This window comes from Heterodontus francisci, chromosome 36, assembly GCF_036365525.1.
Source record: "Heterodontus francisci isolate sHetFra1 chromosome 36, sHetFra1.hap1, whole genome shotgun sequence".
Lineage (NCBI taxonomy): Eukaryota > Metazoa > Chordata > Chondrichthyes > Heterodontiformes > Heterodontidae > Heterodontus > Heterodontus francisci.
Genome location: NC_090406.1, coordinates 39,947,237 through 39,964,722, shown reverse-complemented (window position 1 = coordinate 39,964,722; position 17,486 = coordinate 39,947,237). Strand labels below are relative to the sequence as shown.

The 17,486-nt window shown below is 44.9% G+C and overlaps 1 protein-coding gene across 1 annotated transcript in view; it reads right to left on the bottom strand.

The window, feature by feature from the left end:
- LOC137351760 (receptor-type tyrosine-protein phosphatase delta-like) overlaps positions 1–17,486 on the bottom strand; it is a 583,992-nt gene that overhangs the window by 389,306 nt on the left and 177,200 nt on the right. The gene's annotated exons all lie outside the window — the stretch shown is intronic.

The window sequence follows — 17,486 nt, the reverse complement described above, 5'->3', positions numbered from 1 at the left end:
GAAAGGGGGTTACTGAAGGACAAGCATCATTTTGAACCTGTACCATAATATGAATCAGCACCTTCTGATGGGTGAGGGAGAAAGCATCTGCAAATCTACAGCATCCTTCCTGTTGCTATATTAACATCTAGTGGGCAACTGCCTGAGACAGGATCAATAGAAATTGCAGCGCAAGGTTAATAATGCAGCTATGAGAAGGAGCCTGTTCTATAAAAAACTTTGGGTTTTATAAATCCTTTCCTCTAATTCAATTGTGAAATTTAATTTCTAATATTTTTCCATTACAGCCTGTAAGACACTGAGCTTCTGTGTAGAACACACCAGTCGCATTGAATAAAAGCCAAAGAATGATGGCCGCCAGAATTACATGAATAAAAAAAAACACTAATCGCAGCTTGCCAGCTCTCTCCTCCAACCACGATTGAGGTTACTCGTGAGGTCAAGGTGAAGATTCACATCCATTCAGTGAATGGACTGACAGTATCAGGATAGATAAATAACCTGGCTGACTCCACACAGTTTCAGATTCAGGCCCAGAATCTTTCACTGTCGTCAACCCCACCATCACAATAACGGCTAAGGTCTAATAATACCCCCCACAAGGAGAGAGTCTGGTCAGACTCCTGCAGTCACATGCTTATCAATATTCAGGGTGACTGTCGAGCCTGGGTAAATGAGGCCAACCTTGGTCTCATTTATCTGGAACACATTCTGAAGAGCTGAAATCCATATCTAAATATTCGATATGTATATCTTGAGGAGAGAATATTTTGTATTCAGCACAGAGTCTTCAGTCCCATTCCTGTGTGAGGTAGAAACATAGGAACATTCAGCCACTTGAACCTGCTCTGTCATTCATTTACACTGTGGCAGATCTGCACCTCAACTCCACTTACCCATTTTTGGGGCAGAGAATTCCAGATTTCTACTACAGTTCTTCATGATTTCCCAGCTAAATGGCTATTTTAAGATTATATCCACACATTCTTGATTCCCCCATCAGTGCAAATAGTTTCTAAGTAATGAATTGTGAGGAGAGTTTTGCAGAGAATTATACAGAATATACATGCAGAAACAGACAGCTCAGCCCATCTATTAAATGTCAGTGTTTATTTTCCACTCAAGTCTCCCTCCATCCTTCCTCATCTAACTCTATCAACATAACCCTCGATTCCCTTCTCCCTCATATGCTTATTTAAATTCCTGTTAAATGTATCCACACTATTCATCTCAACTACTCCCTGTGGTAGCGAGTTGCACATTCTCACCACTCTGGGTAAGGAAGTTTCTTCTGAATTCTCTACTGGATTTTTTGAACGACTATCTTATATCAATGGCCTCCAGTCTTGCTCTTTCCCACAAATGGAAACGTGCTGTGTCTACTCTATAAAACCTTGCATAATTTAAAAAAAATTTAAATTAGCTCAGGGGCAGGAAACAAAGAGTAATTCTTGACGGGTGTTTTAGCAACTTTTCTTCGTTCATTTATGGAATGTGGGCGTCACTGACTATGCCAGCATTTATTGCCCATCCCCAATTGCCCTTGAGAAGGTGGTGGTGTGCTGCCTTCTTGAACCGCTGCAATCCATGTGAGGTAGGTACACCCACAGTGCAGTTAGGAAGGGAATTCCAGGATTTTGACCCAGCGACAGCGAAGGAATGGCGATACAGTTCCAAGTCAGGAAGGTGTGTGACTTGGAGGGGAACTTGTAGGTGGTGATGTTCCCATGCATCTGCAGCTCTCATCTTTCGAGGCGGTAGAGGTCGCAGGTTTGGAAGGTGCTGTCTAAGGAGCCTTGGAGCGTTGCTGCAGTGCATCTTGTAGATGGTACACACTGCTGCCACTGTGCATCGGTGGTGGAGGGAGTGAATGTTTGTGGATGGGGTGCTAATCAAGCGTGCTGCTTTGTCCTGGATGTTGTCGAGCTTCTTGAGTGTTGTTGGAGCTGCACCCATCCAGGCAAGTGGAGAGTATTCCATTGCACTCCTGACTTGTGACTTGTAGATGGTGGACAGGCTTTGGGGAGTCAGGAGGTGAGTTACTCGCCGCAGGATTCCTAGCCTCTGACCTGCTCTTGTAGCCACAGTATTTATATGGCCACTCCAGTTCAGTTTCTGGTCAATGGTAGCCCCTAGGATGTTGTTAGTGGGGGATTCAGTGATGGTAATACCATTGAATGTTAAGGGGAGATGGTTAGATTCTCTCTTGTTGGACATGGTCATTGCCTGGCACTTGTGTGGTGCAAATGTTACTTGTCACTTATCAGCCCAAGCCTGGATATTGTCCAGGTCTTGCTGCATTTCTACACGGACTGCTTCAGTATCTGAGGAGTCATGAATGGTGCTGAACATTGTGCAATCATCCGCGAACATCCCCAATTCTGAACTTATGATTGAAAGAAGGTCATTGATGAAGCAGCTGAAGATGGTTGGGCCTAGGACACCACCCTGAGGAACTCCTGCAGTGATGTCCTGGAGCTCAGATGATTGACCTCCAACAACCACAGCCATCTTCCTTTGCGCTAGGTATGACTCCAACCAGCAGAGAGTTTTCCCCCGATTCCCATTGACTTCAGTTTTGCTAGGGCTCCTTGATGCCATACTCAGTCAAATGCTGCCTTGATGTCAAGGGCAGTCACTCTCACCTCACCTCTTTTGTCCATGTTTGAACCAAGGCTGTAATGAGGTCAGGTGCTGAGTGGCCCTGGCAGAACCCAAACTGAGCATCACTGAGCAGCTTGTTGCTAAGCAAGTGCCGCTTGATGGCACTGTTGATGACAGTTTCCATCACTTTGCTGATGATTGAGAGTAGACCGATGGGGCCGTAATTGGCCGGGTTGGACTTGTCCTGCTTTTTGTGTAGAGGACAGATCTGGGCAATTTTCCACATTGCCGGGTAGATGCCAGTGTTGTAGCTGTACTGGAACAGCTTGGCTAGGGGTGCGGCAAGTTCTGGAGCACAGGCTTTCAGTACGATTGACGGAATATTGTCAGGGCCCATAGCCTTTGCAGTATCCAGTGCCTTCAGTCGTTTCTTGATATCACGTGGAGTGTATCGAATTGGCTGAAGACTGGCATCTGTGATGCTGGGGACTTCAGGAGGGGGCCGAGATGGATCATCAACTCGGCACTTCTGGCTGAAGATTGTTGCAAATGCTTCTGCCTTATCTTTCACACTGATGTGCTGGGCTCCCCCATCATTGAGGATGGGGAGATCTGTGGAGCCACCTCCTCCAGTTCGTTGTTTAATTGTCCACCACCATTCACGACTGGATGTGGCAGGACTGCAGAGCTTAGATCTGATCCGTTGGTTATGGGATGCTTAGCTCTGTCTATTGCATGCTGTTTTTGCAGTTTGGCATGCATGTAGTCCTGGGTTTTAGCTTCACCAGGTTGACACCTCATTTTGAGGTATGCCTGGTGCTGCTTCTGGCATGCCCTCCTGCACTCTTCATTGAACCAGGGTTGGTCTCCTGGCTTGATGGTAACGGTAGAGAGTGGGGGATATGCCGGGCCATGAGGTTACAGATTGTGCTTGAGTACAATTCTGCTGCTGCTGATGGCCCACAGCGCCTCATGGATGCCCAGTTTTGCATTGCTAGATCTGTTCGAAATCTATCCAATTTAGCACGGTGATAGTGCCACACAACACAATGGACGGTATCCTCAATGTGAAGGCGGGACTTCATCTCCACAAGGACTGTGCAGTGGTCACTCCTACCAATACAGTCATGGACAGAAGCATCTGCGGCAGGCGGGTTGGTGAGGACAAGGTCAAGTATGTTTTTCCCTCCTGTTGGTTCCCCCACCACCTGCCGCAGACCCAGTCTAACAGCAATGTCCTTTAGTACTCGGCCAGCTTGCTAAGTAGTGGTGCTACCGAGCCACTCTTGGTGATGGACATTGAAGTCCCCCACCCAGAGTACATTTTGTGCCCTTGCCACCCTCAGTGCTTCCTCCAAGTAGTGTTTAACATGGAGGCGTACTGACTCATCAGCTGAGGGAGGGCGGTAGGTGGCAATCAGTAGGAGGTTACCTTGCCCATGTTTGACCTGATGCCATGAGACTTCATGGGGTCCGGAGTCAATGTTGAGGACTGGAGGGCTGTTTCCAGTGGCGTTCCGCAGGGTTCAGTTCGGGGTCCCATGCTTTTTTGTGATTCAAGAGTTCACCTACCTAGGCTCAACTATCACCAGTAACCTGTCTCTAGATGCAGAAATCAACAAGCGCATGGGTAAGGCTTCCACTGCTATGTCCAGACTGGCCAAGAGAGTGTGGGAAAATGGCGCACTGACACGGAACACAAAAGTCCGAGTGCATCAGGCCTGTGTCCTCAGTACCTTGCTCTACGGCAGCGAGGCCTGGACAACGTATGCCAGCCAAGAGCGACGTCTCAATTCATTCCATCTTCGCTGCCTTCGGAGAATACTTGGCATCAGGTGGCAGGACTATATCTCCAACACAGAAGTCCTTGAAGCGGCCAACACCCCCAGCTTATACACACTACTGAGTCAGCGGCGCTTGAGATGGCTTGGCCATGTGAGCCGCATGGAAGATGGCAGGATCCCCAAAGACACATTGTACAGCGAGCTCGCCACTGGTATCAGACCCACCGGCCGTCCATGTCTCCGTTATAAAGACGTCTGCAAACGCGACATGAAATCGTGTGACATTGATCACAAGCCGTGGGAGTCAGTTGCCAGCATTCGCCAGAGCTGGCGGGCAGCCATAAAGACAGGGCTAAATTGTGGCGAGTCGAAGAGACTTAGTAGTTGGCAGGAAAAGAGACAGAGGCGCAAGGGGAGAGCCAACTGTGCAACAGCCCCAACAAACAAATTTCTCTGCAGTACCTGTGGAAGAGCCTGTCACTCCAGAATTGGCCTTTATAGCCACTCCAGGCGCTGCTTCACAAACCACTGACCACCTCCAGGCGCATATCCATTGTCTCTCGAGATAAGGAGGCCCAAAAGAATATTAATGATTTGGACGTAAATGTAGAGGGCATGTTCAAGAAGTTTGCAAACAACAAAGACTGGCCATGTGGTGGACAGCGAGGAGGATAGCTGTAAGCTGCAGGAAGATAGTGATGGCCTGGTCAGATGGGCAGAAAAGTGGCAAATGGAATTCAACCTGGAGATGTGTGAGGTGATGCATTTGGGGAGGTCAAACAAGACAAAGGAATACATGATAAATGGAAAAATACTGAGAAGTGTAGAGGAAGTGCGGGACTTGGAGAAAATGCTCACAAATCCCTGAAGGTAGCAGGACAGGTTGATAAGTTGGTTAAGAAGGCATATGGAATCCTTTCCTTTATTAGCCGAGGTATAGAATATAAGAGCAGGGAGGTTGTGCTGGAACTGTATAACTCATTGGTTAGCCCACAATTTGAGTATTGTGTGCAGTTCTTTTATTTTTTATTCTATTTAGAGATACAGCACTGAAACAGGCCCTTCGGCCCACCGAGTCTGTGCCGACCATCAACCACCCATTTATACTAATCCTACACTAATCCCATATTCCTACCACATCCCCACCTGTCCCTATATTCCCCTACCACCTATCTATACTAGGGGCAATTTATAATGGCCAATTTACCTATCAACTTGCAAGTCTTTGGTGGTGGGAGGAAACCGGAGTACCCGGTGAAAACCCACACAGACACAGGGAGAACTTGCAAACTTCACACAGGCAGTACCCAGAATTGAACCCGGGTCGCTGGAGCTGTGAGGCTGCGGTGCTAACCACTGCGCCGCCCAAATGGTCACCTCATTACAGAAAGGATGTAATTGCACTGGAGAGGGTACAGAGGAGATTTACGAGGATGCTGCCAGGACTGGTAAAATGCAGCTATGAAGAAAGATTGGATAGGCTGGGGTTGTTCTCATTGGAACAGAGAAGGCCGAGGGGAGATCTGATTGAAATGTACAAAATTTTGAGAGGCCTGGATAGAGTGGGGTTGAAGGGTCTATTCACCTTAGCAGAGAGATCAGTGATGAGGCGGTACAAATTTAAAGTGATTGGTAGAAAAATTAGAGGGGAGATGAGGGAAACCTTTTCACCCAGAGAGTGGTGTGGGTCTGGAACTCACTGCCTGAAAGTGTAGTTAAGGCAGAAACCCTCAACCCATTCAAATTGAGTCTGGATTTGCACCTCAAGTGCCGTCATCTGCAGGGCTACGGACCAAATGCTGGAAGGTGGGATTAGAATAGGTGGATCGTTTTTCGGCCAGCACAGACATGATGGGCCAAGTGGCCTCTTTCTGTGCCTTAAACTTTCTATGATTCTATCTATTAGATCACTTTTCAACTTTTTCTTTTCTTAAGAGAGACCCAACTTGCTCATCCTTTCCGGATATGTATAACCTCCCAGTTCTGGTATCATCCTTGCAAATCTTTTTTCTATATTTTTTCCAGTGCCTCAATATCCTTTTTTAATATGGTGACCAGAATTATACATAGCACTCCAAGTGTGGTCTAGCCAAGGTTTGATACAAATTTAGTAGAACTTCTCTACTTTTTAATTCTATCACTCTTGAAATAAACCCTTGTGCTCGACTTACTTTTGTTATGGCCTTATTGACCTGTGTCACAACTTTTATTGATTTGTGTATTTGTACTTTCAGATCCCTTAGTTCTTCTACCCCATTTAGATTCTTATTTTCCAAGTAATATGTGATTTCCTCATTTTTCTTACCAAAAAGGTAATGCCTCACACTTAGCTATGTTGAAATTTATTTGCCTGTTATATGCCAACTCTGCAAGTTTATTCATGTCTTCTTGTAATTTTTTGCAGACCTCCTTAGTATTTTCCCCCATCCCATAATTCGGTATCATCCGCAAACCTACAAATTGTGTTTTTGATCCAAAATCTAAACATTTATATGAATTGTGAATAACAGTGGTCCCAGCACTGGTCCTTGTGGGACGCCTCTTGCCACTCTAAAAAGCTACCCTTTACCCGCTACTTTCTGTCTTGTACCCAGCTGGCTATCCATTCTGTTACTTGTCCCCTGACTCCACATGCTCTAACCTTATTCATTTGTATATTATATGGAACTTTAATGTTGGCCTTTTGGAAATCTAGATATATTATATCTACTACATTACCCTTGTCTACTCTCTCTGTTATCTCTTCAAAGAATTCAATAAGGTTGGTCAAGCAAGACTTTCCCCTTTGAAATCCAATCTGACTATTCATTATTATATCTTTGATTTCTAGATTTTTTTAAATTTTCTCTTCCAGTAGGGATTCCATTATCTTTCCCACTACCGATGTTAAGTTGACTGGCCTATAGTTTCTGGGTACGTTCTATCTCCCTTCTTAAATACAGGTATATTATTAGCAGTCCTCTAGCACTACACCTTTTCCTAACAAATGATTAAATATCTGTAATAATTCCTCTGCTTTCTCTTCCCTGGATTCTTTTAAAATGCTCAGATGTAATCCATCTAGACCAGGGGTTTCATCCTCTCTGAGCTTGATTAGTTTGTTTAATATTTTTCCTCTCTGCATTTTAAATGCAGTTATTTCATTTCTAGTCTCATCTTCTGATGTCATGTGCACCTAAATAATTATTTAATATTTCTGTCATTTCGCTATTACTGCCAGAGATTTATCCTGACTGTCCCTTAGTGGGCCTATTGCGACAGTGATGGTTTTGTCGCACTCTCACCTCTCAGTCAGAAGATTGCGGTTCAAGCCTCACTCCACGATTCAAGTGCATAATCTAGACTGACACTCCAGTGCAGTTCTGAGAGTGTGCTGCATTGTCAGACGTGCTATACTTTGCATGTGGTAAAAGTGACTGTGCCTGTGGCTCAGGTGGATGTTGAGATCCCATCCCACAGTCTGAAAAAGAGCAGGAAGTCCTCCCAGTGTCCTGGACAATGTTCCTGCCTCTTTAACCACCCTACCCCTAAAAGCAAATCAACTTTCAATCCATAGCTGCTTGCTATGTGCAAAATGACTGCCATGTTTTACTGTCAGTGCACTTCAAAGTAATTGATTATATATGATACACTTTGTCATTTTCTAAGAGAGGTGATAAGATGCAATATGCATGGGCATGAGGCTGGCATCCTATCCAGGGGCATTTCCTGCTGAGATTTTCTAGCAACTATAAATTTAGCTACTTTAAAGAAAGGCAACTTAAAAGATGGTAGATTTCAGTACTCTAAGTGACAATTGGAATGCTCACCCCTCCTCCACTCCCCACACACTATATATTTATTGAATCCCTGTTTCTCTAAGCTAAGGTTGATTTGAAATTGGAGCTGAACTACATTTCAAGAATATAGTCTGTGAAACTCCAACACACTTTAAGGTGTCAGCCCTGGCTAAGTTGGTAGCACTCCCCTCTCAGTCATAAGATTGTGTGTTCAAGTCCCACTCTAGAAACTGGATGACAAATCTACGCTGACGCTCCAGTGCAGTACAGAGGGAGTGCTGCAATATTGGAGGTGCTGTCATTCATAGGAACATAGGAAGATAGGAACAGGAGTAGGCCATTCAGTAGCCTATCCTGCCATTCAATGAGATTATGGCTGATCCGCGGCCTAACTCCCTTTACCTGCCTCTGGCCCATATCCCTTAATATCTTTGCTTAACAGAAACCTATCTATCTCAGATTTAAAGTTAACAACTGTTCTAGCTTCAACTGCTGTTTGTGGGAGAGAGTTCCAAACCTCTATCAACCTTTGCGTGAAGAAGTGCTTCCTAACATCTCTCCTGAACGGTCTGCTCCTAATTTTTAGACGATGCCCCCTAATTTTAGAATCTCCAACCAGTGGAAATAGTTTATCTTTATCCAGCCTGTCTTTTCCTGTTAATATTTTGAAGACTTCGATCAGATCACCCCTTAACCTTCTAAATTCTAGCGAAAACAGACCTAATTTGTGTAATCTCTCCTTGTAACTCAACCCTTGCAGTCCAGGTATCATTCTTGTAAACCTATGTCGCACTCCCTCCCATTCGGATATGCGGTTAAACCGAGGCCTCCATTTTCCCTCTCAGCTGGATGTACAAGATTCCACGGCACTACTCCAAGAGCAGGGTGTTTCCCTGGTGTCCTGATCAACAGTTATCCCTCAAACAACATCTGAAACAGGTTATCTGGTCATTACCACATTGCTGTTTTCAGGGAGCTTGTTATGCACAAATCAGCTACCGTGTCTCCTGCATTACAAAGGAATGACTTCAAAGGTACTTCATTGGCTGTAAAGTACTTTGCGATGTCCTGAGATCCTGAAAGGCACTGCATAAATGCAAGTTCTTTCTTTTAGGCACAAGGCCACAATGCCACAAAGAAGATATACTGCACAAAATCAGAAACAATTGTGGAATGTTATCATCATGTTAGGCTTGCTGCATTTAGAGGTACAAGCTGCATTTACTGCATTAACAACACTGGTCACATACTGTAAAAATTGAAGCATGAACTAGACTGTGCTGTTTGGATTTGGAGCCAGTTAAACGTGTGTCGTGGGAAAACATGGAATTTACAACTTTCTGGAATGTCTGATTACCATTTCAGACGATATCTTGTCCTAAAATGAAGGAAAATTAAAGTGGAAAATACTTAAATAGGAAAACACGATAGCTTCACTCTCTGCCTCAATCTATTACCGTTCAACTGTCACATCAACTGTCCCACAGTGCCCTCTCTGAAAATTACACATTCTACCTCGTACACAACTGAGGGATGTTACTGCTAAGGAATGGAATTCTTCCCAATGTCATCACACTCCCAGGTCAGGTACAGCACAGACAGAAGCAGAGTAAAGATCCTTCTACTCTGCTACAAAAACTTGACTGATCCCCAACCTCAAACCTGCATCTTGTTACTGGACCCCATTCCTCACTGCTTCACCTGCACACCCGTCCCTCCCCCCATAACCCATCCTTTGGCATCTCTGAATGAGATTGCTGAATAGTCTTTAAAATTAGCTTTTGTTTTGTGCTGTAGGCCCCTGCACCCACGAGAAATTGGATTGAGAGCGAGATTGCCCAATGTCACATTGCCGGCAGACAGATTTCCTGAGTCTGGGCTGGGCTTGTGCGCAACTGAGTACCACCCAGTTCTCTCTCAAAGTATCTCAACAGAATAAAACTGCCCTCTTGATCTAAACCATCTTATTCTAGTTTCATGGCTGCCTTCAAGTCATTCAGCCTCTGACTTATATTAAAAAAATCAAACATGCTTTCCTTAAATCCTTCTGTTGGCAAGGGCGTGAACATACACTTATTGTATCTGGACATTCCTACAATGCAAGCAGAGGAATAGCAATCCAAGATTTAAATCCCAATAGATCAAATCCCTTCCCATTCACTCCTACTGGACAGAATCCCATTGGATCAACACCTCAAAGCCATTGAACAGAATTCTAAAAAATCCTTTATCATTCCTTTTGGTTCATTCTCAAACAGAATTCTGATAGGGGCACTGCCCTTTTCATTCCCCCCAGATGCATTGAAATCCAACAAAGCAAATCCCTTCCATTTCACTCCCATCATTCCTACATTGTAACAGTGACTACACTTCAGAAGTACTTCATTGGCTGTTAAGCTCTTTAAGACTCCCAGTGGCTGTGAAAAGTGCTGCATAAATGCAAGTCCTTTTTTAAATCTTAAAGAATTTTAAAGGGGTAATTCCCTTCCTGCTCACTCACATCATATAGAATTGCACTGGTGAAAATTGCACCACAGAAAAACCCTTCCCAATCACTCCTACCACATAGAAATCCACTGGGGCCAATCTCTGCCCATTCACTCCAAACAGACAGAACTCCAATGGATCAAGATCTTTCTCATTGTATGGTACCCAGTTACACAAACTATTCAAGCTTGATCGTCACTGTTCCAGCCCAGGCTGGGAAAGGAACTCACTGGCCAGGAATAGCTCTCCCACTCCTCCTATTAGTCAGTGCAAGAAATGCCTGCTGTGAGTGTCTTTAGCACACTTCCTCCTGTAACCTTCTTGTTCATGGGTGGCCTTAAGGACTTCAAACTCAAATGATGGGGTTTATGAATAATTTCAAAATAATTTTTTTTCCAGCAGTATTGTTTTTCTCTTTAAACAAATTGCTCTCTCTGGGTTGCACTCTGAGCCATGCAGCATTCCCAAGAGATCAGGCATGCAACCTTGCTCCTAGGCCTCAGTCAATGTTGACTCAATTAAAATTTTAATAGGAAGCATTATAAAAAGGACATTACTTTCTAATGAGTCTTAGATCCTTGGGCACTAACATCAATAATTTTCACTCAGTCCCCAAGATATGCAACTTGTTAGGATTCATAAACCTAAGCAGCAATGCTCACTCAGCACTTTTCAAGAGCACTCAGGTTACCGTAGTAACAGTGATGTCATTACGATGGCTAAACACATTGGAATAAGGGGCCCGAGATTTGATTAGAGGTTAAGATTGCAGTCGACAACTTAAAATCAGCTCAAGGGCTCTTGAAGTATCAAAACATATCTGAACTGTAGTTACTGTAATAGCCCATTTAGGAATGCAGTCACATAACTGTATTAACACCAGCTGCCTCAGCCAATCCGGCCATTTCTGTCAATGTTTAACTCAAGTTGATTGGCTGTGCTGCTACTCTGCAAATTTCTCACAAAGTGTGCAGTGTCTCAATCTTAACTGCAGTAAACCACTTTCCCAAAGCAACTCATCAAATTAAGGTTTCTAACTGAAACTCTCCCCGATGGTCTAGTTCAATAAAAGCACTAAATTCGCACAGATCGGCAGGTCTCAACTTCAATCCCCAGTCCATGCTTAGCCCAAGTGGGAGTGGGGTTAAGCTACAACTGACTTTCCTGTCTCTGTCAGGTTAGGGAGGGACACAGGAGGGAGGGAGAGGGGTGGGGTGGTGGGAGGAAGAAAAGGGAGAGAGATAGGGTCCCAGCTCCTGATCGCTATCCAGGTGAATCCTAATAAGCAGATATTGGGCGAGGACAGGGTTATGTTCATCTGTGGTGCCCAACTCCCCACCACGGTAGAATTAGGGTTGCCAACTCTGGTTGGATATATTCCTGGAGGCATCGCCATGTGTCCCTCCCATCTCCAACCACCATGGGTCACCTGACACAAGAATCCTCATGCTACATCGCTTTCCAGCACTAACTAGATAGTGAATAGGCTCTCCATTACCCGATTGGATGCTTCTTATATGTTAATCAAACAGCCTTTGTTCTGTCTCTGATATTTTTATAATTAATAAATGAAAGTGTGCAAAGAAAATGAAAAAAGCCTCTTTTAATACCTCTAATGATTTTTATCTAGGCTTGTTGGCAGTAGAGTATCTGGGACATTAATCTTTAATTCCTGGTGACTCCACAACAAACCTGGAGAGTTGGCAACCCTGGGTAGAATAACCAGCAGTCATGAAGTTGGTTCACATACATGGGTACACCCAGGGTGCTGATGTCAGTGGAAATTTACCCGAGTATGAGTCAGCATCTTTAACAGAGGAGGGGAGAAAGCGGAGGACAACAAAATGACCAATACTTAAAATTGACAAAGAATCTGTGTAAAGCTTCACTCATAAGCATGCAATACATTCCCAAAAACTCGTAGCTCTTACAGTTTACCCTCTCTTCAATTGTCAATCTATATCCACAGCAGCAAAGACCAGGTGTACAATGAGATGCCCTCTGATACTCTCAGCTGACTGTTTGATGAGCTTAATTCCCTTTACTGGCACGCTCCCAGGGTAGAATTTTCAGGCCCGGCTGAGGTCAGGAATGGAGGTGGACGGGGTCCAGAAGTACCAGCACCGGTCGGCATGCTAGTTTCCCGACCCCTTTCCCAGCGCCGGCTATTTTTGCGAAGGCAAGTTCATGGCCCAGCCGGGCTATCTGCCCCCACGAGGCTGGTAGCCAATTAGGCTCATTAACAGCTTTGTTAAGGACAGTGAAAGGACGCAACGGTTAACATAGATGGAATTCTCTAAATGTCCCCTTCACCCTCGCCACTGATGCGTAGCAAGTACCGACAGTAGCTGAACAGGTAATTATGAGGGTCTAGGATAGACTCACCCGAGCATAGTTAACACAGACCAGCAAAATCTCTCAAGCTCTCCACACGTCTAGCACAAAGGTCCTCGCAAAGATGATTAACAATGACCTTCTGATACACCAGCCTCAATCTTCAAACACATTTCTCATGTGCAATATTCTAGATGGAATGTTTCTTGACACATCTTGGCAGGGCTTCAGGCCTCTGACTGTCCCCTCCCCTTCAAGAGATACATATTATAGCAGAGGAGCAAGAAGAAAGGAGGCAACTCTGTATTTCCTGAAACATTCAGCAAGCTTTCCCTCCCCCCCATCCTTTATACTGGAGGTGGTGGGGGGCTGGTGAGGGAAAAATAAGCTGAGCACTTTCATCCTATCAGCCAGACGAGCAGAGCTCTAATAAGCGATGGATCTGATTTCAACTCCCCATATTCATCAGACTAATGCTACTTCCAAACTAGTTGAAAGCATTAGCAGCCGCAGCAGTCAGTATTAATTTCCGGAACTATCTGCATTAGAGAGACGATTTTTCATTGCACTAAATTCTCCATTTCCCATAATAAAAACTGGGATTGCCGGAAGGCGACGGGCATTTTCGGGAATTTACTGAGGGCAGTCCACCCTTTCAAATAATTCATTTTAGCCGATCTGACCAGGGCACTGCCATCCCAGCTGCCAGTCACCATGAGGCCAGCCCTCTGCTCACATGTACCAGAGTCTGTTGGCAGCAATCTCGCCTTTGAGTTGGAAGATCTTGTTTTCATGTCCCGCGGCAGAATCAAGGCCGACACTTCAGTACTGAGGGAATGGTGTACTGTCGGGAGGTGCTGTACCTTGCGATTATCTGTTAATCCAAGACCACCCGTCTGCCTTTAATCGCACAGTTCAGGTGGGTGCTAAAGATCCCACAGTACCAAATCAAAGTAGAGCTGGGAGCTCGCCTGCAGTCCTGGCCAACATTCCTCCACCAACCAATACACCGAAAATAAGACTGAAGTCGCATTCATACTCCCATATTTAAACACTTACACTTCTATAGTGTCTTTCACAACCTCAGGATGTCCCAAAGCTCTCGACAGCCAATAATGTTCTTTTGAAATATAGTCATAATGTAGGAGACGTGGCAACCAATTTGTGCACAGCAAGCTCCCACAAGCAGCAATGTGATAATTGACTGGATCATATGTTTTAGTGATGTTGTTTGAGGATGCATACTGGCCAGCTTTGGAACAAAGTGGTTTCGGCTTCATATCAGCAACCACTGTGGAGCATGAATTAGGAGTTAACAGCCGAACTGACTTTGGGCAAAGCGGAGTAATACTCCCCACTCCAAGCAGTCTCACTGCGCTGACAGGCGGTGCCCTGAGCATTCAGGCTGCAGTGCTGGTGTGATGTGAAGCCCAGTTTGTGCCGTGTTGAACTGTAAATGTAAATGGGCCTTAATTAGTCGTCCATCTCAGCTGTTTATGAAATGTTGTATTTACTGAAAAAGATCAGTCATTACACTTCAAAGGGGTAATTCATTGTACATGGAATGCTTTGGGCAGTTTGAGAAATGTGATAAGTTACTGTACAAATGCTTACTCATTTCTCAATTTTAATGAAAGAACAATGCTCCTTTGTTGAAGCAAAGATAAACTTGACTTGTTTTCTCTTGGATATAAAAGACTGACGGGTGATCTGATCGAGATGTATAAAGTGTTAAAAGGGTTCAAGAGGATAGATACAAAAAAAATGTTGTCCAGTGGGGAATCAAGAACGAAGGGCGTAACCTTAAAATTAGAGCTAGGTAATTCATGAGGAAGTTCAGGAAGCACTTTCTCACAGAAACGGTAGGAGAAATTTGGAATACTCATCCCCAAAAGGCTGTGAATGCTGAGACAACTGGAACATTCAAGACGGAGATTGATTAGGGTATCAAGGGATATGGAGCTAAGGCAGGTAAATGGAGTTCAGTTGCAGATCAGCCATGATCTAAATGGAGCAAACTCAGGAGGCTGAATGGCCTTCTCCTGTTCCTAATGCTGCTATATCTCAAGGCAGATATCTCATTTGCTCAGAGTAAAAGACTGCTTCCTGGGGGACTGAGCAATACGAACCAGGAAAGGCTGGTTAATATGTAGGAAAATGTCTCAAAGTGCTTCACATGACGGGGTTAGACACAATTAGGGAAAGGAAGGAGGCTAAGCGAACTGGCCTAGGAGAAGCACCACATTAAAAGGACATCATTGCCTCAATTGTGAGTTTGTGGATTAGCTCAGGTTCTGGAAATGAGGCTGAGAATTCCTGGTGCTAGCCTGGCACGATGGCATCACACCAGGCCCTATGAACATGTCAGCACAGACTAATGGGACTTATAGGTGTTAGCGTGGCCTATTGAGGCACTCTCGCCTCTGGAACACTGGAAGAACTCACTGCTCGTCTTTGAAGCGTACTGTGGGATCTTTAACTTGCATCGGACCAGAAAGACGAGGGACTGGGTTTAACTTTGCATCCAAAACGCAACTCCAACAATACAGCCATCTCACAGCATGATACTGAAGTAGTAGCCGAGATTACATGCTGAAGTATCTGGGGTGCCCCATCTTAAATGAACTCCGAGGCAGGTGTTACCAAGTGAGCTCAGCTGCATCTGAAGGTCTTTAACTCTCACTTTGGTACGTTTCCATGGGCAACAGCAGAACTTGGATACATCACTAAAGTGCCCGTTCTTTATGTCTGAGCTGAGACAGTGGGCATCAATGGACTATTTGACCATGGCGAGCATCACAATCAAATCCCATCATATTCTGCATAATATCGACACACCTTCCAATAGATGTCACTCCATAGTGGTTGAGAGCAGCTACCCTTCTGGATGATTCAATCCCCTGCCCACAACCCCCTTTCTTCCTAGGTCAGGTTATACAAAGGCCCATTGCGGTGCCCCTGCACTAAAAGCATCTCGGCTTGAAATTTGCTGAAACACCATCAGGATCAAAGCTGGAGCCTTTTGGGGTCTGTAACCTGCAGTTCTACACAAGTAATGCATTTATCCACTACGCGCCAGTACAGCTGGCACAGCACTATAGGTAAAACAAAACAATTCATCCAGAAGAGTGGACGAGTCAGGGTGGGGGAAATCCCCAGACATACCGCCTGCCACTTTCAAGCATTTCTTCCCCCTCTGAGTCCTCTCCCTCCGTCTGCCTCATGATACAAAGTAGGTCAGGAAAGACAAAGGAGAGAAAAAAAAGTTGCTGACCAGCATGTAACAGTCGACTGCACTAGCGCTGACTAAGACCTTCAGACACAAAGGCTGCTCTACTCGCTGCGGTTTTACACTGTTATTCTCCACAGTTTTTATTTTAATAGAAAATCTTTTAAATCTTTTTCTTGCAACCAATGTAGAAATGACCGTTTGCTATAGAAAATGCAGAAGACAGCAGTTCTGCTGAATAGTTGGCCGAGAGTTCCATTACTGCTCTAGGGAGGGGGTGAGGAGGAAGAAGGGGGCTGGCGAGTTTTTGGGGAAAATGGACTGCTGTAAAAGAGGTCACATCTCTTCACAAAAGGAGATGGCCACTAGGAAGGATTTGGGCACAATTTCCTCACTTGGGCATTCAACTGGGTTTCCTCGACACCGAGGAATGGGTAAAGGGAATGTGGACTAGTCACTCATCTACTCAAGAAGGGCGAGGTGGCATCCAGCAATGGCAAATCCGTGTGATTCATTCATCGATCTCACAAGTTAAGGATTTTTTTTGATGTTTAACATGGCCCACTAAAACTTAGCTTTGTACATTTAAATTTCCCACGTGAATCGCAAAGCCCAAAACATCAGTAAAAATCGCAGCACTGAAACAGCCTGATCCAGTAGGATCTCACTGCAAAGAAAGAAAGCATTTATATAGCACCTTTCACAACCTCAGGCCATCCTAAAACACTTTCCAGTCAATTAAGTACTTTGAAATTGCAGTCACAGTGGTAATAGGCAGAATCAGAGCATAAAACCCCCAGAATTCTAGGTAATCTAGTGTAATCTAGGATCAATCCCAGAGTGGTACCACACCACACTACAGAAAGAAATAATCATGCAAAATCTCAGTAGAGTTCCTCCAACACGGGCCACACGGGAGCCCAGGCAGAACAGGGCAGTTCCAAAGGCAAAGTCCTGGGAACATTTTGATTGCCCATAGCCCCACCTTTTAGACTAGGAATGGCAGGCATTGCCCAGACCTATGAAGAATGTGGAGTTACCCTCATGACTAGGCAGGTAACTGCGACACCCAGGATAGCACTGACCCACACAGATTAAAATGCACCATGTTTGATTCCGCTGCCTGCGTTCAGTCAGATGAACACAACTGGGTTGCAGTTGGAGCTCTAAACACCTGTGGGCTGAAGGAAAGAGGGATTTGAGGGGGGGGGGGGAGGGGGCAGGGGAACCAAGCCCGATTTGCCCTTCTGCCCATTACCCAGTAACCCC